This window comes from Hordeum vulgare, chromosome 7H, assembly GCF_904849725.1.
Source record: "Hordeum vulgare subsp. vulgare chromosome 7H, MorexV3_pseudomolecules_assembly, whole genome shotgun sequence".
NCBI classification, from domain to species: domain Eukaryota; kingdom Viridiplantae; phylum Streptophyta; class Magnoliopsida; order Poales; family Poaceae; genus Hordeum; species Hordeum vulgare.
The window spans coordinates 11009082-11031629 of record NC_058524.1 but is presented as its reverse complement, the minus strand read 5'-3'; positions in this window follow the sequence as shown (position 1 = coordinate 11031629).

Below are 22548 nucleotides of genomic sequence, written 5' to 3'. Positions count from 1 at the left end.
TCTTTGATCATCCTAACTTGGCTCCAATAATCACATGGTCTCAACACCTTCCTTATATGTGAGCCGAGCATCCAATGCATCTCCAGTTGTTCCTGGAACAGCAAAAACAAACAAAATGGTGCCCAAACTCATTGGGACCAAAGAGTTAGAAAACCAGCAATACATAGGACAAACTCCACATACATATGTGCATATAGGTATGAATTTGAATTTCATGCACACTTTAGCCAATTTATGACAAGGTGGAGTTTCCCCTATATATTGGGTCGAAGAAGGAAAGCAAGCAAAAGAAGTTGTATATAGTAGATATGCATGCTCAAGACTCTCAAGAATCAACTCAACACAAAGTTGATAAGTCACCAAAAGACAAGGTATCAAGTGATAATAAGATCTTAAACAACAACAAAAAGAACTATCACTTGAAGGATATCAATTAAAAGATACCTCAAGGAATGAGATATCCATTGACACATGCCAAATAAAGTAAACAAGAAACCAATTGAAGGAAAACAAACACGAGGTATATAATTTCCAAAAGAGAGCTAGGTTCCAAGAAACCAAGCCCTCGACAAATTTTCATGATGGCACAAAGCATCATAAAGGGCAAGACTTGCCTCCCATCAACACACACTTGATGGGGATCAAAAGATTTTATGATGGGTGAATAAAGCGAGTGTTCTAAATAAAATAGGATAGCTCTCCCAAGGGACGTGCATTATATAGAATTTGCATTTAAATACAAAACGCACACGATGGGATCATCACTTTATCTATATCTATAAAAACACTAGACATGTTAAAATAGATCCATAAGAGGCAAGGAAGACAAACGAAACACAAAATCCAATGTAAAGATGATTAGCAATTCCTATCACATGATGGGAGTACCAATTGTCAAGGACAAGAAGTATTTTCAAAGTGATACTCATTGGTAGATCACAAATATATCCAAGATCATCTTTACCCATAAAACGCAAGCAAATGACACTTGTAGAGCTAACATGCCACCTAGGAACAAGATAATTTACAATATCAACACTAAGTGGCAACACGTCAAATGTACACATTTTCTAGGTATGCACATAGCATATTACTCCCCCATAATGTGATAAACCAACAACATTAACAAGTGGAAAATTAAAACCAACAAGAGATACTTAATGGACCATATAGAATTTGAATTTCTCATGAGTAAGACATACCACATAGAAACTAGATAATCTTGAAGTATTAAAACTAAGTGGTATTCCCCATGTATACACATTTATAGGATTGTGAGGTGTGCAAAGCACATCACTCCGCCACAATGGGATAATCCATTAATCTCTCACAAGAGCCAACAAAAAATACAAACAAGATGCAAAAAGGCTCAATACAAGACTCATATGTACATGATATGCAAACCAACATACACATACTTGATTACTCAAGATAAGCAAGTTGGAAGCACAACATATACAAACGCATGCAAGGTACAAAACCACAACATGCAAAGGGGCAAGCACTTAACAATGTAAATAGTTTAAGTATAAGTTACCGTAAGGAGGCACATTGGATATAAGATAGAAACTCAATAATCCAAATGACTTGGCTTGAGATAATATGAATGATGAAGACCCCTTAATTCTTCATTATGTATCCAAGTCTCTAATGTCCTCCATAGTCACCTATTGATCAAGTTTGAGCTTGTTGGTCCCCAACTACGTTGGGTCCTAAGAGGTTAATCACAATAGGCTTGGCAACCCAAATGGTTCTTTTCTTGACACCATTTTGAGTACCAACAAACTTGGCAAACACATTGCCAACCTTATCCTTCCCAAGGGAATATATATCATCAATAGTGATTGGGTTGGATAAGTTACCTATTGTGCAAGACGAAGCGACGTGACCCTTCTCACGACATAAGTAGCAACATCTACCCTTTGCTTTATTCCCAGTTGATTTCTCACCTCGGGGAGTGTTGGCTTGGGTCTTATTGGGAAGAGGCCTTCCTTCAACTTGTAGCTGAATATGTGATTGAGTTTGTGGCCGCTTCCCTTGTTGCTTGTGACTTTGAGACTTCGTCTTCAGAGGGAAAGATCTAACATGGTGCCCTTTAACTTTGCACTTGAAGCAAATGATTTTGGCCGAATTATTGACTTGCTCTAGGCCCCTCTTGTTCTTGTTTGAGTTTACTCCAACATCATTTTTGTCATTCGGAGATGTTTGCTCACATGGGACGTTGTTGAGTGTGGACATCCCTTCATGACACTGTTCCAAGTCTTTCTTCAAAGAAGTGACTTGGGCCTTGAGCTCTTCGATTTCCTCTGCACGGTTGGTATCAATGCAAGTACTAGAGGAAGTGTAAGCTTCAATTTTAGAGCAACAAGGCAAGAAAAGTAATTCATCACACGAGGTAGCAACATTATGAGTAGACGAATTACGAGGACTAGCACATGGAAATATAGTACTTTGACTAGAAGTAGTGCCATTGTCCACATGAGGCTCACTTGATGTTACCTTGGTGATGATAGCCTCATGAGCTAACTTTTGCACATTATGGGATGTTAGAAGATCGGCATGAGAGCTTGTGAGCATTACATGGTTTTCTTCCAACTTCCCATAATTGCTAGTTAGTAAATCAAGTTGAGCACATAGCTCAACATTCTCCTTCAATGTTGATACTTCAAAAGAGATAGGGTTAGATGTACAAGTATCATCAACAATATGAGAGGAGTAAGTAGCGATTAGAGACTTCTCATGAGTAGATTGAAGCTCCTCATATATCTTAGAGGTTTTGACAAGCTCTCCCTTGACATTCTTGCATTCAAGGAGAAGGACCTCAAAATCCCTTTTAAGTTTATCATGAGCAGCTTCAATCTCTCCTTTTGAAGATCTTAAGTCTCTACATGCTTGATGACTCTTCTCAAGTTCATGTTCAAGTTGTTCACTTTTAGCTTGTTCATGATTAAGTGAATCATTACAATTTTCTAAGTAAGCAAGAACATCTTGGAATCTTTGAAGAGCGTTATTTTTAGCTTTATGAATAATTTTACTGATCACATAGATATTTTCAGTCAAGTCATCATCATCATCCTCATTGCAAATATCATCGTTATTGCATAGGGAAGATGATACCTCATTATTACCTCTTGCCATGAGGCACATGTGAACTGGAGGAGTTGATGATGATTCTTTTGGTGAATCAGATTCTTCATTAGTCAAAAGTACTTCATATTTCTTGATTTCCCCTAAATTATTAGTCATAGAGCAACTAGGGAGAAACAAGATATTTTGATCAAGAGGACACGAGGAAGCAGGCATATCACCACAGACATTTGTCGAGGGATCTTTAGGTGAAATGCATGACCTATCAGCACAATAATTTACACTATGTGTGGTGCTAGATATGCTCGTGTCCATAGAGGCTATGAAATTTTCATCAACATATATTTCTTCACTCACCATGTCATTACCTTGTGAGATTGAAGATGCTGAGGTGTGCAAGCAATCAGATATGGAAGTAGTGGTGGACTCTTTAAGATCGAAAAGAGTGAAGAGCTCATGCACCAACTCCTTCATCATAATATCGTCTTCATCAAGATTGGATCCACCATATATATCTTCAATTTTAGTCCAAACTTCATGAGCTGACTTGCAAGTCGAGATAGACTTAAACACTTCAGGACTTATGGTTCGATGAATGGCAAGAAAAGCCTCACAGTCAAGATACATTTCATCAGTAGATGAAGATGCATCATCCTTTTTGTCGGCAATCCCTACAAGAACAATTCGTAAAGTATTTGGGCCCATGGCCCGAAAGTGATGAAGCATACGAATTCTCCATAGGGTATAATTTGTGCCATCAAAGTCAAAGGTGTCATTATGCACTAATCCAATAGTCGACATTGATACTCTATAGGTCGTGAAACCTAATTAAAGAGAGACCTAGCTCTGATACCAATTGAAAAGACCTCGATGACGCCTAGAGGGGGGTGAATAGGCTATTTAAAAACTTCTTCGGATTTGGCTTGAAACTAATGCGGAAATAAACTAAGAGGGTACTTGTCAAGCACAAATCCTAAATGCACTAGGCACTGCAACGTGTATCAACAACACGATCTACCAAGATGGACACAGTACAGTTACTAACAAGCACAAGTAAGTTACACAAACTTACTTGAGCTATATCACACGACAAGTAGGTGAACAACACAAGATACTAGATCACACTATATCACACGATATATCAAAAGCTGCAAGTATGAACGTGTGGATATAGAAGGTATGCTTGAACGATTAATCTTGTACAAGAAATAGTCAACACAATATAATGAGCACAAACAATATGCAATGTATGTATGCTCAAGTAACACAAGTAAACCACAAGTAAGGAGTTAGGGTTAAGGATAACCAAGGTCACTGAGACGAAGATGTATCCCGATGTTCACTTCCTTGGAGGGAAGCTAGTCACCGTTAGAGAGGTGGATGTTACCACGAAGGCACACCAACACCACGAAGGCTCACCCTATTCTCCCTTTGAGATAACACCACGAAGGCGTTTCTCAACCACTAGTGGTAAGCCTTTGAGGTGGCTTCCAAACCCTCACAAACTTTTCCGGGGGTAATCACATGGATTGATTCCTCTCCGAAGAACTCCTACCGCCTAGGAGTCTCCAACCTCCAAGAGTAACAAGAGCACGGGAAATGCTCAAAACTTGCTCAAATCTCAAATAGCTTGGGTTGAGAGAAGGAGAGGGAGACGATCTATCTTTTGATTGGAACAACTCTCAAAGGGGCTCACAAATGCTCTTGGGATCTAAGATTTGTTGTGAGAAAATGTGTGTGAGGTGGAAATGTGTTCTTGTCTGGATATGGCTGTGTTGGGCACCCTCTCACGAAGTGGGAGGGGGTATTTATAGTAGGGAGAGAAAAACAGCCGTTGGGGACACTCTAAGTCACACACGGTCCGGACGTCCGGCAGTTTACGGAAGTCCGGGCGTCCACAAGGGTCGGACGTCTGACAGGGGTCGGACGTCCGAGGGCTGTACATATATCTGGAATCACTCTGGAGTTGAACAGGGACCGGACGTCCGGAGAAGGCCAGAAATCCGAGTTATTCGACTCAACCTTCACTGGTGCAAGGTTCCGGATTTCCGAAAGGGGACGGACGTCCGGCCCTCGGACGTCCGGAGGGAGCCGGAAGTCCAAGTTATATGGATCAAGTATCTCTGATGCAAAGCTCCGGATTTCCGAAGCTGGTCGGACGACCGGCCCTCGGACGTGCGGAGGGAGCCGGAAGTCCGAGTTATATGGCTCAAGTTTCTCTGGTGCATAGTTCCGGATTTCCGAAGCTGGTCGGACGTCCGGAGGGAGCTGGAAGTCCGAGTTATATGGCTCTGATTTCTCTGGTATAGGATTCCGGATTTCCGAAGCAGTCGGGCGTCCGGCCCTCGGACGTCCGGAGGAAGCCGGATGTCCGAGGCACTGGTTCTGTTTTCAGATAACAGCAGAGCAGTGGAGATGTGGTCTGAGCAGAACAGTGGAGATGTAATTTGAGCAAGTTCATCGCAAAATCTGTGATCCCCTCTTAATAGTGCGGGATCCCTAAGGACTCAAGAATCATAAAAGGGTACTGATGATCCATACTTGAGTGTATACTTTTATTCGCTGATCATCACTCTGCACCACTAACGTCAAAGGAACTGATACCTTTGAGTTAGCCCTTTCACCTGAGCTTGATGTTGTTGTTCCTTCTTGGCTCAAGTTGAAAGCAAGACATGATGAAGTCAAGTAGCTCTCCCCTACACAATGCGGAAAGCCTAGCTTATGTATTCATCTTCATTTGTCCACCATGTGAACATCCACAAGAATCAAGCATGTAGTGCTCAGGAATGCTTATCTTGATCTTGTCCTTGTTAGCACATGAGCTTGTCCTTATCAACACATGATCATTGACAATAGTTTCAATGATATATTCATGCTGATCCAGTTGAACTTGCACACCACAATCTTGATGACGATCACCACTTGACATCATCCTTCATGGGTTGTATGAGATCTTCCTTTTGACGCAAGCGCAGTGGAAGCACACCTAACCCCCACATCGGAGTCTCACAAATACCATGGGTTAGTACACAAACACGTAATGGACAATGCTTACCATACCATGGGATCACTTGATCCCTCTCGATACATCTTATACGCTTTGTGTGTTGATCATCTTGATTTACTCTTTGTCTGAGATCTTGATCAACCTAGTGTCTCTATGACCATTCTTTGGATAATACCTTGAATAACATCTTGGTCATCATATAAACTCCTTGAACCCAACAGATGGACTTCAAGAATTGCCTATGGACAAATCCTATAAATATAACTTAAGGCAACCATTAGTCCATAGGAATTGTCGTCAGTTACCAAAACCACATATGGAGATATATGCTCTAACACCTATTCCTCGTGTCAAGATGAAGTATGATTTGCTTGTTGGGGAAATACATATCCCCGTTGAGGTGACCTAGTGACTATTCAAAAATTCTCCGTTCTCTTTTTGCGATTCGAAAAAGTTTGTCAAAGAGACTTGATCAACCTCACTGACGGATTTCTTTTGATGACCATGAGATGGATGAATCGAGGAGTCACATACCTCTGTTCCAAGCTTTCACCTTCGGTTGCTTAGAACAAAAATGATAGATTTAGTTTAGTTTTCCCTGTTTTTTGTTTTAGCGTCCGGTGGAAAAGTACCCCAAAAATAAAAGTTCTCCGAACGTCCTGAAAATCAAGTATGATTTTTTCTGGAATTTTTCAAAAATTCTGAGACAAAGAGCTCGTTTGGGGGCTGCACGAGTGGGCCACAAGCCCTGACGGCGCGGGCACCCCCCTGGCCGCGCCACCCAGGCTTGTGGGGCCCAGAGGCACCCCCTCCACTCATTCTTGCTCCCATATGGTTCTCCTACCTCCAGAAAAAATCGTTTCACAGCTCAAACCCGTGTTCTTGCTCCTCTTGCTGGGATTTTCGATCTCTTTGCTCAAATGACCGTTCTCCGAACTGTTTTGGGGAGATTACTCCTAGGTAAGTGACTCCTCCATTGGTCCAATTAGGTTTTGCTCTAGTGCCTCATACTCCGCGTATTTTTGCTGCCTTGGTGACCATGTTCTTGAGCTTTGCATGCTAATTTTAGCTGGTCCCAAGTAGTTTTGATGCGTAATATGGCCTCTAGGCACTTGTGGGAGTAGTTGCTACTAGTTTAGTTGAGCCTTGTTCACTTTTCCCTTGTGTCACTGAAAATTTTAGAAAAGGAAGATGTTAAGGAGAAACTATCATGGTGGGTCCTCAAGCAAGAGAGGTCCCCGTCTTGCGATTCGGGAGCCTGATCCTTACCAACCAAGGGATGCGCACGTACAACCATGTGAATGGCCTTCTGATGAATTTATGATTGAGGAAGGTTTCAAAGATGAGTTTGATGCACTTGTTCACAACGGCGGACTCGAAGAATTCATCTCCTATAAATGTGGACAGTATGTTGCTCTCACTGCCTCTTTTGTTCGTAGATTCAAATTTTCAGCTGGCGGTGAGACATCGGTACTGTTTGATCTCTGTGATAAATCGTATACCATGGATTTAGAGGATTTCAATAGAATTTGCAAAATACCTATTTGGGGCAGCCTCAATGATCCTCCTAAATCTTCGGTTAGAGATCCTCCTAAATCTTCGGTTAGAGATTTTTGCTCTGGTATTACTGTTGGAGAAACTAGAGACATTACGCAAGCTACCATGGGGAGTATTCACTTTCCTGCCTTGCATTATTTTTCCCTCTTCATAGGCAGATGCATTAATGGCAAGATTGAGCATTGTCACCTCTGCGCACCCGACCTTAGTATCCTTAAGAGCGCAGTGACGGGTGACAAAAGCTTCAACATGGGAGCTATAATAGCAAGGAGGCTGAATAAGAATGCTAATGAAGGGGATTTCTTTGGTGGGATCTATGCCACTCGCATAGCAAATTTTCTTGGAGTACCCATCCGCGAAGGAGATCCCCCGCTCCATACAACCTTCCTTGACCGCGTCGCTTTGACACGCTACCAGTTCCTTGAGAGGGATGACGAATCCCTCCTATACCGATTGATATTTAACCGGCAGCATGTTTTCCATATTACCCTTCCTGCTCCTGCCTTCTTTGACTTTCAGGTAAAACGGAGATATTACATAACTAGAGGAGAGGCAGAGGAGTATGAGAGGGAGGCAAAGGCTGCTCGTCTCCGTGAGGCAGCTATTCAGGCAGTGGCTGCAACGCTCCAGTATAACCCCCATTATGATTTTGGGTTTCATGAGGACCATCCTTGGGAGTAGACCAACTTAGGCCAAAAGCCTAAGCTTGGGGGACTACGTGTTCTCACCGACTTTACATTCTTGCTTATGCTTTCACTTTGCTAGCCGGTGTTCACACTTTGCCACTGTATCATCCATGCTAGTTTATTTTCTTTTTCTAGTTTTCTTTTCGTGTGTCTGTCTAGTTTGAGAAAACCCAAAAAGATTTTCTTGTTCTTCTTTTTCTTGTTGGGAGCTTTCCCGTGTAAATAGTTTTCTTTTTCTTTGGGTCAAGGTAGAAGATATTGGTTACAATGTTTAGTGGCTCTTGCTTGCATACCTGTTTAGCTGTCATAGAGCCATATTACTTTGTCTTCTCCTTTGTGTTTGCCTACAGATTCCAGCTTTAGTCCAATGCACGAGCACGCTTATTATTGTTCACATCGCTCGGTCGTGCAAGTGAAAGGCAATAATGACGGTATATGATGAAGTGACTGAGCCTGGAAAAGCTGGTATGAAATCGATCTGTTTTGTTTTTGTAAATATGACTAGCTCATCGTGCCTGATTCAGCTTTGTTGTGAGAGAAACATGTTTGCAATGACAACTTAGAGATCATAGTTGCTTATGCAATGCTTACTTAGCTAGGAGCTTATAATGGTTTGTCTTGGATGCCCACATGAATTTTGACATGACGGTGTTGTAGTATGATAGGATGGTATCCTCCTTTGAATGATTCAAATGGCTTGACTTGGCGCATGTTCACGCATGTAGTTGAAACAAAATCAACATAGCCTCTATGATATTCATGTTCATGGTGATTTATGTCCTACTCATGTTTGCACTCAATGCTAGTTAATCTCAATGCATTTTAATGACTGTTGTCGATCTCTAGTTGGTCGCTTCCAAGTCTTTTGCTAGCCTTCACTTGTACTAAGCGGGAATACTGCTTGTGCATCCACTTCCATAAACCCAAAGTTGTTCCATATGAGTCCACCATACCTACCTATGTGCGGTATCTACCTGCCATTCCAAGTAAATTTGCATGTGCCACTCTCTAAACCTTCAAGAAATAATCTGTTTTGCATGCCCGAACCGCTCATGTGGTGACAGGGGGCTATCAGTATCTTCCGTGCTAGGCGTGTTATCCTCGATATGTGTTTATTCACCATCATTCACGAGAAAGGGGCCAGTAATTGGAATTCCCAGTTCCATGCTCAAATCGAAAAGATAATTGCAAAAAAACTCCCCCAGGATTCATGTTGGTATGGACGGTACCCGAGGATTCGGCTAGCCGTGGAGTGTGATTGATTGGTGGTGGAGGAGTCAAAACTTTACTTTTCTGTTTGGGAACCGCCTATAGCATGTGTAGCGTGGAAGATGTTGAGAACTCTTAGCATTGCGTTGACAATGAAAGCATGCCACCCAAAATTATTATCTCTGTTTTCAAAGCTTGAGCTCTGGCACCTCTGCAAATCAATGCTTCCCACTACGAAGGGCCTGACTATTTTTGTTCCTATTGAGTCATCCTCCTCTTACAAAAGCACCAATTAGAGAGCACCTCTGTCATTTTTATGCTTTGCTTTTAACTGTGTTGAGTATGACTGTGACTGGATCTTCATTGCCTTGAATTACAATGTTTAGTCAGCCCTTGGTCTTTGAAGGTGCTCTGCATTTATGTTTTGCGGTCTCAGAAAGAGCTAGCGAGATACCACCTGCTCATACTGCTTCATGTTGTTTTGATTGAAGTGTTGACATTTGAGGCTTATTATTATTTGCTCGCTAGTTGATTATGCCCTTGATATGAGTTTACTGTGAGACCTAGATGTCATTTGCTTATGTGGTTTGCTTGTGATCTTGCTAAAATTCTGGTTATGAGTTAGACATAGTTGCAACAACAAGATCAAACAGAGTTCGTCAAAGTTTTTCTTTTGTCTCTTTCAGTTTGTCAACAGAATTGCTTGAGGACAAGCAAGGCTTTAAGCTTGGGGGAGTTGATACGTCTCCGTCGTATCTACTTTTCCGAACTCTTTTGCCCTTGTTTTGGACTCTAATTTGCATGATTTGAATGGAACTAACCCGGACTAACGCTGTTTTTAGCAGAATTGCCATGGTGTTGTTTTTGTGCAGAAATAAAAGTTCTCGGAATGACTTGAAAATTTACGGAGAAATTTTCTGGATTTAATGAAAAATACCTGCGCAAAGATCCACCGGAGGAGGTGTGCCAGTGGGCCACAAGCCCCTGGGCCGCGGCCACCCCCATGGCCGGGTCGTGAGGGCTTGTGGAGCCCACGTGGCACCATCGCCTCCAAACTCTACTCTATTTATTCCGTCTCGCCCGGAAAAAAATCAGAGAGAAGGATTCATCGCGTTTGATGATACGGAGGCCCCGCCACCTCCTGTTCTTCATCTGGAGGGCAGATCTGGAGTCCGTTTTGGGCTCCGGAGAGGGGAAATCGTCGCCATCGTCATCATCAACCTTCCTCCATCGCTAATTCCATGATGCTCTTCACCGTTCGTGAGTAATCTCATCGCAGGCTTGCTAGACGGTGATGAGTTGGATGAGATCTATCATGTAATCAAGTTAGTTTTGACGGGGATTGATCCCTAGTATCCACTATGTTCTGAGATTGATGTTGCTACTACTTGGCTATGCTTACTGCTTCTCACTAGGGCCCGAGTGCCATGATTTCAGATCTGAACCTATTATGTTGTCGCCAATATATGTGTGTTTTAGATCCTATCTTGCAAGTTGTAGTCACCTACTATGTGTTATGACCCGGCAACCCCGGAGTGACAATAGCCGGAACCACTCCCGGAGATGACCATAGTATGAGGAGTTCATGTATTCACCACGTGTTAATCTGTTGATCCGGTTCTTTATTAAAAGGAGAATCTTAATATCCCGTAGTTTCCATTAGGACCCCGCTGCCACAGAAGGGATGGACAATAGATGTCATGCAAGTTATTTTCCCTAAGCACGTATGACTACATACGGAATACATGCCTACATTAGATTGACGAACGGGAGCTAGTTACTTATCTCTCAGTGTTATAGCTGCTACATGATGAATCACATCCGGTATACTCATCCATCACCGATCCAGTGCCTACGAGTCTTTTACTACTGGTCCTTGCTATGTTATTTTGCTGCTACTCTGTTACTTGCTGCTGCTGTCACTACTTATGTTCCTTCCTACTGCTGTCACTACTACTGTTACTCTGTTGTTACTACTGCTGCTGCTACTGCTGTCACTATTGCTGTTCATTGCTACTGCTGTCACTACTTTTGTTCCTTTGCTGCTACTTGTTGCAAGACTTTTCTGGAGCCGTTGCCGGGGAAGAATAGTCCCCCGTCCACGTGCTATTTACTAGCGCTATTGATACAACCAGTTAGGAATAGTCTACCGTCAACAGATCTTTTTCTCACACCGTTGCTATCATACCACTTTGCTACTGATACTTTGCTTGCAGACACTAATCTTTCAGGTGTGGTTGACATTGACAAACTCAGCTGCTAACACTTGAGAATATTATTTCGCTTCCCTTTGTGTCGAATCAATAAATTTGGGCTGAATACTCTACCCTCGAAAACTATTGTGATCCCCTACACTTGTGAGTTATCAACTATACGGCCGGCGAGGTCAGCATATGGGGGTGCCTCGTCTCCATCCTCACCTTTTTTTGGAAAAGGAGGTTAAACCACAGCCTCTGCATCAATCCATGCATGCAGCCATCTTTATTAATTATTTCAGAAAGGTCTCACAAGAATATACATCAATCCACCCAAAACCACCACTCACACCTACAAACTCGATAATGTGGTCCAATTTTTCTCTACTTTTTTTTGATATCGTATGCAAAAGTTATGGCCGTTTTACATTTTTTGCAAAAACGGTCAAAATTCATATCTCCAAATTTCTATACCAACTAGACACTACAACCTAATTACAACTCAAAGGATTTTATTTTTTGAAGATTTTATCATTTTTGTTTATTTTCTACAAAACTAAAAAAGACGGTCCGCGGGGGGGGGGGGGGGGGGGGGGGTAGAGTTTGAAAATTTTAGAATCCCCTTTAGCCAAGAGTCCAATCATACTCGTCAACTACATCTGCTAGCATCGTCCCCGCCAGAGTCACAACTAAGGTTAACCAAGCCAGAGTTAACCCTTTCTAACTTTATTTGCTACGTTGAGCTAAATGACCCTGAAATTGAAAAGCACTATAATGAACTCTGAAAATGTTGAAACTTGACATGGTATCATCATTTCATCCACATAGCTTGTGCTAAAAAGTTGAGAGGGTTACGAGAAAAACTGGATGCACTTCGTGTACAAACTGGACCATCTCCTTCAAAGTATCAAGGTTTCACACGAAAACCCATTTGCTACAAAGGCATTTTATTTTTTTTACTTATTTCAACTCTAGACTTTTTGTGCATTTTGTACATATGCATCATTCAAAACCACATCCTAAAATTTCAACCCTTTATAACTTCATGTGCTATTTTTCATGCATTTAACTTGATCTTTTCACCAAAATGACCCTGAAATTGAAAAGCCCGACAAATGAACTCTGAAAAGGTTGAAACTTGGCATGGTATCATCATTTCACCCACATAGCATGTGCTAAAAAGTTTAGAGGGTTACGACAAAAACTGGATGCACTTTGTGTACAAAATGGAAAATCTTTTTCGAAGTATCGCGGTTTCAAACGAAAACTCATCTCGTGCAAAGGGATTTCATTTTTTTCCTTATTTCAACTCCATACTTTGTGAGTGTTCAAAATACACCATTCAAAGCCACATCATAAATTTCACCATTTTCTCACTTCATTTGGGATATTTTATGCATTTACTTTTTTTTTGAGCTAATTGACCCTGAAATTGAAAAGCACTACAAATGAACTCTCAAAAGGTTGAAAGTTGGCATGGTATCATCTTTTTACCCACATGGCATGTGCTAAAAGGTTGAGAGAGTTACGACAAAAACTGGATGCAATTCGTCTATAAACTAGATCATCTCCTTCGAAATATAAAGTTTTCAGACGAAAACCCATCTGCTACAAAGGCATTTTACTAAAATTATTTTAACTCCAGACTTTTTATGCATTCAATATGCACCATACTATAAAATGTTAAAATCTACAGAAAGATCTAACTAAAACTAATAAAAAACATCAATTAAATGACTAAAACAACTATATAAGCAAAACAGTATTGTTTTAATCAAAAACCTAATTTAAATTGTTTTAAAACTAACAAAATAAATCTTACTGTGACAACAATCTAACAGATGACCAGGAGCAAAAAGAATTAAATTTAAAACTATTTGTAAACTCAAGTTATTCACAATTTGGGTTTGAAGCAAATTTGAACAAGTTCAAATTTAAACCATTCAAATTTGAAAACTAAAGACACAAATAAAAACTAGACAAAATTTTGAATCTAATGCAAAAAGAATCACTCAAAAACATCAAATATCCTAAAAGACATAAGCAATTTAATACAGAAACTACAAACAGAAAACAAATTTAAAAACAGAAAAAGAAAAAAAAACCTTTAGTCCAATGAGTCTGTCTAGAAACATAGTCGCCTGAGACATAACAAAGTATCAGTCGAGCGACGTCAGCTGTCAGCGTAGTTTTTCTTTTTGCTACAAGTGGCACGGCTAGACGCTACAGACAACAGAAAATGTTGGGAAGGTGTTGCAAGCAACAACCACAAATACTACAACCGTTCTAACTAAAATGCTACAAGCGTCAATGAAGGATGTTGCAACTGGTGAGATGACATGCTATAGTCAATGAGGGAGGACATGCTACAACTAACAAGATAGATGCCACAACCGACAGAATTTTTTTTTGCAAACGATGGCACAAAATGCTACAAGGTCGACTCAGACTTGGATAATATTAGTCGGGTTTTAGCAAGCCAGTTGTCCAGCAATTAGGTAGTTACATGTATCTATTTGTTAGTGATAGTAATCCCTTCGTTTCTATATACTCGGCATATTAGGTATGTATGAAGTCAAATCTTAATTACATTCAACAAGTTTGTAGAAAACTATATTAATATATACATGACAAATGAAAAATAAATAAATAACTATGTGCAGCCCACACTGGTAAATTGTCCGCACAACCCCGTACGTTTTTTCATCTTCCTAAAACAGCCTACCTTACTTTATTAATACTCCCTCCGTCCTAAAATTCTTGTCTTAGGTTTGTCTAGAAATAGATGTATCAAAATACTAAAACATGACTAGGTACATTCATATCTAAACAAATTTAAAACAAGAATTTTGAGACGGAGGGAGTAGGTAATAGAGATATAGACACAACACAATAAGCTGAATATGGGGCCAAAATTGCCAAATCGCCACGGGCTGGCGGAGCCCGGGCCAAAGTGAGCAACACGAGGTTAGCACCATATTAGGCCCACTAGCCCGGCCATGGTGGGTCGTTCCGTGCCAGTCACGGTTGAAAAACCCTATTCGCCGTTCCCTGCGGAGAATTGTCAGGGCTTCGCACCGTGGCAGCGATGCTAGCAACGACAGATAGGTCGGCCCTATTTTGCCAAAATAGTTTTATAACTTCCCTGTCGGATTTTTTTGGTTTTAGAAAACTTTAGAAGGTTTCCTGAACTGGTTCTTCTTCGTTTTCTTTTTTATTTATTTTTTTCTGTTTCTTTTCCTAAAAATGTTTTGGATTTTAAAAAATATTCTTCAAATACGATTTTTTTCCTTAAACCTGAAATAATATTTTTTCTTTTCAAAAATGATTAAAATTCTAAACATTTACCGTTTTTCAAACTTATTTAGTAATTCAAAAAATGTTCAGGCTTCTCAAAAATTTCCCTCATATTCGAAAAATATTTTTGATTTTTAGCAAAATGTTCTGGATATTTCAGAAAATGTTCTGTTTTTTCAAAAAATGTTTGGGATTTTCAACAAATGTTCTGGATTTTCAAAAATTATTCTTCAATGTTGACAAATGTTTGAAAATTGTTCTCAATTAAAAATTTTGTTCTCAATTTCAAAATGCTACAAGAATTGTTCGCGCTTCCAAATTTATTTACAATTTTTCAAATTCCTCTCTTTTTTAAATTTTGTTTTCAAGATTCAAAAAGTGTTTACGATTTAAAAATTTGTCCGCTCTTTCAAATTAGTTCTCCATTTTAAAAAATGTTCACTATTATTCGCCCTTCCAAATTTGGTTGGCGTTTTTCATAATTGTTCTCTGTTTCAAAATTTTGGTCTCAAGATTCTAAAAATGTTCAATTTTTAAAAAATTGTCCATGCTTGCATATTTTTCCAGAAATTCCAAAAAAAATTTCGTTTTCCAAATTTGTTCTCAAAATTCAAAAAATATTCGTCCTTTAAAAATGTGTATGCGCTTTCGAATTTTTTTGTTTTTTTTCAAAATTGTTCTCCTTTGCCAAATTTTGTTCTCAAGATTCAAAAAAATTTCGTGCTTTAAAAAATTGTTTGCATTTCCAAAAAAATTCATGATTTTTTACAATTGTTCTCAGTTTAAAAATTTGTTCTCAAAATTAAAAAAAAGTTTGTGCTTTAGATATTTGTTCGTGCTTTATAATTTGTGCAGGATTTTTCGAAATAATTCTCCTTTTTAAAATTTTGTTCTCAAGATTAAAAAAATATTCATGCGTAAAAAATTGTTTGTGCTTCCAAATTTATTCACAATTTTTAAAAAAAATTCTTCAAAATCAAGAAATGATTTTTTGCTTCAAAAACAAGACGGAAAGGAAACACAAACCAAAAAAAGTAAATAAATAGAAAAGAAAAAAGTAACAAAAAACGAAACAAAGCTGGGCTGGCCAAGTCGAGGCGACCCTCTGTGCGGCGCAGGAGTCCCTGCCACAAAGAGCAGCGTATAGGATCTCCTGTCACGTTTAACCCAGGCCAAGCGGTGTGGGCATATATGGTCATGGTCCAGCCTTACAGGCCCTTTTTTTCATGTGCCCCCCTCGACCCTGCCAATTGAACTTTAACAACAATTAATCAGGGAACGAAGACCGGGAGAGGACGGAAACACGACAAGACTATTACGGCCGGCGAGGTCAGCATATGAGGATGCCCCGTCTCCATCCTCACCTTTTTTGGAAAAGGAGGTTAAACCCCAGCCTCTGCATCAATCGATGCATGCAGCCATCTTTATTAATTATTTCACAAAGGTCGCAGAAGAATATACATCAATCCACCCAAACCATCACTCACACCTACAAACTCGATAATGTGGCCCAATTTTTCTTTAGTTTTTTTTATATATTAAACTTTTTTTTACGTCATATGCAAAAGTTATGGCCATTTTACCATTTTTTCTTTTTTTGCAAAAACAGTAAAAATTCATATCTCAAAATTTCTATACAAACTAGACACTAAAACCTAACTACATCTCAAAGGATTTTATTTTCTGAAGATTTTATCATTTTTGTTTATTTTCTACAAAACTAAAAAAGACGGTCCATGGGTGGGGGGTTAGAGTTTGAAAATTTCAGAATCCCCCTTTCACCAAGAGTCCAATCATACTCGTCGACTACATCTGCTAGCACCGTCCCCGCCAGAGTCACAACTAAGGTTAACCAAGACAGAGATAACCCTTTCTAACTATATTTGCTATGTTGAGCTAAATGATCCTGAAATTGAAAAGCACTATAATAAACTCTGAAAATGTTGAAACTTGACATGGTATCATCATTTCATCCACATAGCTTGTGGTAAAAAGTTGAGAGGGTTACGGTAAAAACTGGTCGTGTACAAACTGGACCATCTCCTTCAAAGTAGCAAGGTTTCACACGAAAACCCATGTGCTACAAAGGCATTTTATTTTTTTTACTTATTTCAACTCCAGACTTTTTGTGCATTTTGTACATATGCATCATTCAAAACCACATCCTGAAATTTCAACCCTTTATAACTTCATTGCTATTTTTCATGCATTTAACTTGATCTTTTGACCAAAATGACCCTGAAATTGAAAAGCCCGACAAATGAACTTTGGAAAGGTTGAAACTTGGCATGGTATTATCATTTCATCCACATAGCATGTGCTAAAAAGTTGAGAGGGTTACGACAAAAACTGGATGCACTTCGTGTACAAAATAGACAATCTTTTTCGAAGTCTCTGGGTTTCGAACGAAAACTCATCTCTTGCAAAGGGATTTCATTTTTCCTTATTTGAACTCCATACTTTTTATGTTTTCAAAATACACGATTCAAAGCCACATTATAAATTTTCACCATTTTCTGGCTTTATTTGGTATTTTTTATGCATTTACTTTTTTTAGCTAATTGACCCTGAAATTAAAAAACACTACAAATGAACTCTGAAAAGGTTGAAAGTTGGCATGGTATCATCACTTCACCCACATGACTTGTGTTAAACGATTGAGAGAGTTACGACAAAAACTGAATGCACTTCATGTACAAACTGGATCATCTCTTTCGAAGTATAAAGTTTTCACACAAAAACCCATCTGCTACAAAGGCATTTTATTAAAAATATTTTAACTTCAGATTTTTTATGCATTCAATACGCACCATACTATAACATATGAAAATCTACAGGAAGAACTAACTAAAAATAATAAAAAACATCAATTAAATGACTAAAACAACTATATAAACAAAACATTATTGTTTTAATTAAAATCCTAATTTAAATTATTATAAAATAACAAAATAAATCTTACTGTGACAACAATCTAACAAATTCCTAGGAGCAGAAAGAATTAAATTAAAAACTATTTGTAAACTCAAGTGATTCACAATTTGGGTTTGAAGCAAATTTTAACAAATTCAAATTTAAATCATTCAAATTTGAAAACTAATAGTACAAACAGAAACTAGACAAAATTTTGAATCTAATACAAAAAGAATCACTCAAAAACATCAAATATCCTAAAAGATATAAACAATTTAAAACAGAAACTACAAACAAAAAACAAATTTAAAAACAGAAAAAGAAAAAAAATTATATTAGTGAAGGCAGGGGCACTGACTTTTCGAAAGAAGACGCCACTCATTCTGGTACCGACAAGGTATACAGTATGTGTCCTTGATTGAAATGGTTTAACTGGCAGAGCGATCAACTTATCTGCGTTGCATTGGCTGTCCAGTTTTGTGTTTCCTTTTAAGTTTGCCTTTCTACGTACAATAAGGGCACTCCACGTTTGCCATGTTACTTTTCTTGGTTGATTGATCTGCTCGTATGAGCTGATTTCATGGATGAATGCGGTTTCGTTCTAGTAATGGAGCTAGCCTGGAAGAGCCTCCCTGTTATTATTCGACAAAAGGGCCGTGGTTTCGTTCTACTCCTTGCGTTTCTAAATATAAGTTTTTTTAAAGATTTCACTACGAACTACATACAGATATATAAACATACTTTAAAGTATAGATTCATTCATTTTGATTGGTATGTAGTTCATAGTCAAATCTTTTTAAACAGTGGCTGTGCCAAAAATTATATCATGTGTAGTCGACTGAACCTTGTGTAGTCAGGAGTATGCATTTATAGGATTTTTATTCATTTTTTTTTTGTCGTAGGACGTTTATTGCGAAAAACTGTATAGCCAACAGACTACACAGCTCATGTGTGGCTTTGCCACTTTCTTTAAAGAAACGGAGGGAGTGGTAATTATTAAAGACAATAAAATTGCATCTAATCCCTGCCCTCTCAGCGTTTTTTATTTCTAGCCGTCCGTTTTCAGATCCGGTCTTTTCCAGCCACGTGATCTGACCTGTGTGCCACGTTCCCTTCGTGGGCCGGCTGTCCCAAGGACGCTGCTCCAGTAATATGGGAATGACACTCCATTGCAAAAAATCTTCTAGAGCTCGCCTTTCAATACTAGGTGCTATCCTTTGGCATATAGAATGTCGTCAATTTCTGTTGTGCCATTTTTGCATTCAAACTATTGTGTGGTAGTGCTTTCATTTCGTTCCAGCTATCGCATGCTTTAAGTTGTTCATTTGTTGTTTTTGGCCAATTTTAGGACATTGAGGAGCTCCGAGACTTATTAAAAATGGATGAGCTGCAAAACTATAAACTCAATTTGTCTCTTTGTATATTACCTCACGTAAGAAAATGGCTGCTGCCTCCAGCGGTTATCCACAATCACTAGTAGAAAACAGAGCTTACGTTTGGATTATTAGTGCCTGTTTGATTCCAGCCCGGGACTAATGGGACCATTAGTCCTGGTTCCAACAGCTAGGAGCGGTCAGTGGCACGGACATCTTTAGTCCTGGGTCATTTTATACCTATAGGTATGGTGGCAGGCGGGCGTCAGGTTGGGCCCACACGAGCACATTTAGTTTGGTTTGTATGACAAACCAGGACTAGAGGTATCCATTTAGTCCCGGCTGGTTATACAAACCAGGACTAAAGATGTCCCTATATAAGCCCTTTGGCCAAACCAAGCCCATTTCTCTGTTTTTTCCATTCCCCTCTCTGTTCTACCCTTAGCTCAAGCTCATCCTCCATTTTTTGCAAAGATTCGTCAAGATTTGAGGCACACCATCTCTCCAAGTGTTCACAAAGGTTAGCAACTTTGTCCTTTCATCTCTCATTGGTAGATTCGCTCGTGCAGTGCTTTATAAGTATAGTGATTTGTGGGTTTTAGTTTGGGGAGTAATTTTGTAGGAGTTTATTTGATTTATATGCAATATGAGCTTAAATTAACTTCTTAGTTTGCATATGTGAAGGTGTGGTTTACTTAGTGCCTTCCGGTCCCCGTCCTAATGACCATAGATCGCCCGCACCGTCCCGCCGCCGGCACCACCTGGATGACCCTCTTGTTCTTATTATTTTTATAGAAAAAAATATATTATTTCTATTATTTAGATATTTTTCTTACTTGTATGATTGTGTGTATACATAGTGCCATGGTCTTGATATCCGTCCCCGTGGACCCTCGTCCGGTTTATGATTCGGATGTGGTATATTCTTTTTTATAACTATTTGTTGCATTTCACGTTTATGACAATTATGCCCATCAAATTGAAATAGATATTTTTATCTAGAAGGTATGTGAACCGGAAATTGCAACCGAACCTCTTGTCGTGAAGTTAAATTTAGTTGAAAAAGAAAACGAGTATTTGAAAGAAAAATTGAAAAGAATTGAAGAAGAGAAGATGAAATTGGAGTTGTATGTCGTCGATGTCGTCGATGATCACAAGATCAGGATGGATGCAATGCGCTTGAAGATTAGAAAGATTAGAAAATATGCCGTTAATAAAGAGATTTGGTATCACTATGTTGTTGGATCAATTGTTACCTTAGTTGCGATCTTGATCGCATTTGTTGTTGCATTTAAATGCTTTAGGTAGGTACTCTTGTATGATGTTTTATGAAAATAAGTGTGTATGAACTTTATGTATGAACTTGTATTAATTTGATATTTTCGGTCTTCTGTAATGAAGATGAACCGGCAATGGATGTACGATGACCGATGCTCTCCCCAGTTCATTGATGGCGTGTAGAGTTTTATGCATGCGGCCGAGGCAAACCAGCGGAAGGTTTTATCTGTTGTCCATGCTCTGTCTGTAAGACTGATATCACTTACTCTAAATCAAGAGTCATTTACGTCCACCCGTTTACGTCCGGTTTCAAGTCCGGTTACAACTGTTGTACCAAGCACGGAGAAAGAGGGGTTCTAATGAAAGAGTAAACCGTAAGAAAGACGGGAAGTTAAGAGTACCCGCTGATGCGATGGCACAAAGAGCATGCCAAGTTGATGCGATGGCACAAAGAAGACCGTAAGAAAGACGGGAAGTTGAGAGTACCCGCTGATGGGTCGTAGTGGAGTAAAATCGAGAGAAAGTGGGGGACTTTGCAGATGACGCAAGGAACGTATGGTTTGGTTTAATTGCAGATGACATTAATCCTTTTGGGGAGTAGAACAACAATCATAGCACCCGACCTCTGACTATGCATCTATAACCTTCCTTCTTGGTTGTGCATGAAGAGAAAGTTCATTATGATGCCAGTGCTCATCCAAGGCCACAAGCAACCCGGTAAAAAGTTGAGAGGGTTACGGCAAAAACCGGATGCACTTTGTGTACAAACTGGACAATCTCGGACGAAAACACATGTGTTACAAAGACATTTCAATTTTAAAATAACCTATTTTTTTAATATAATTACAAAACATAATAATATTAAATATCAGGAAAAAGAATCACTCAAAATCTATTTTTAAAGTAAAGTTATTCACAAACTAGTGATTCACACAAATTTGAAAAAAAATTAAATTTAAACTATGTAAATTTTAAAACCACTCGCACTAATAGAAAGTTTGTATTTTTTTTGACCTAAAGCAAAAGATTCATTCAAAAACTATAAATAGCCTAACAATTATTCCAAATCTAAAAATAGAAACTGTCATGTTTAGAAAAACAAAACAAACCAAAAAAAGAGAAAATAGACCTTTAGTCCCGGTTGCAGCAACCAACCAGCACTAAAGGTCCCTTCCAATGCGGAATTTGAGCCGTCGAAAAGGAGACCTTTAGTCCCGGTTGGTGGCTCCAACCGGGATTAAAGGTGCGTGCCGATGTGCCAGGTGCCCCACCTTTAGTCCCGGCTGGTGGCTAGAGCCTTGACTAATTAAGGACCCTTTAATCCCGCTTCGTATCACCAACCGGGACTAAAGTTCCCTGGCATATATAACCGCTTCCTTTTTCTCCTTCCCAATTGACCACCATTTTCGTGAAGAAATAGAGCAGTGCCGCGCCGCCCTCCTTCATCGTGACGCTGTCAGGCTGTCCATTTTCGTTGGCGACCCACGCACGCCCTCGACATCGCCATCCGGCCGATCGGCTCCCAAGCGCTGCCCGAGCCCGTGCCGGCGCCGCTGCCACTCCTCTGTGGGTGCCCACATTAATCCCCGCCTGCTCGATCCTTCAAGCGCCGCTGCGATTAGCCGGAGTAACTCCGGGGAGGAAGGGGATTCAAAGGAAGGTGAGTAGGGGTTTCGTGCCGTAAACATTTCTTTTTCTTCTTATTTATGTTTTACTTGTTATCCTTTATTCTTAAACAGCTACAACCCACTAGCTAATTTTCCTCTCCATGCAACAATGCCACATCATCAAGTCATGCATGAAGTCATAAGTTACTTTTTCCATTAATCTCTTCATGCAAAACATACCACCTCAATCATTAATTTTTCCCAGGAAATTAAGTCATGTAAGAAATTTTCATATTTGTTTTTGCATTAATTTTAGTCTTCTACCACTTATCCATACTT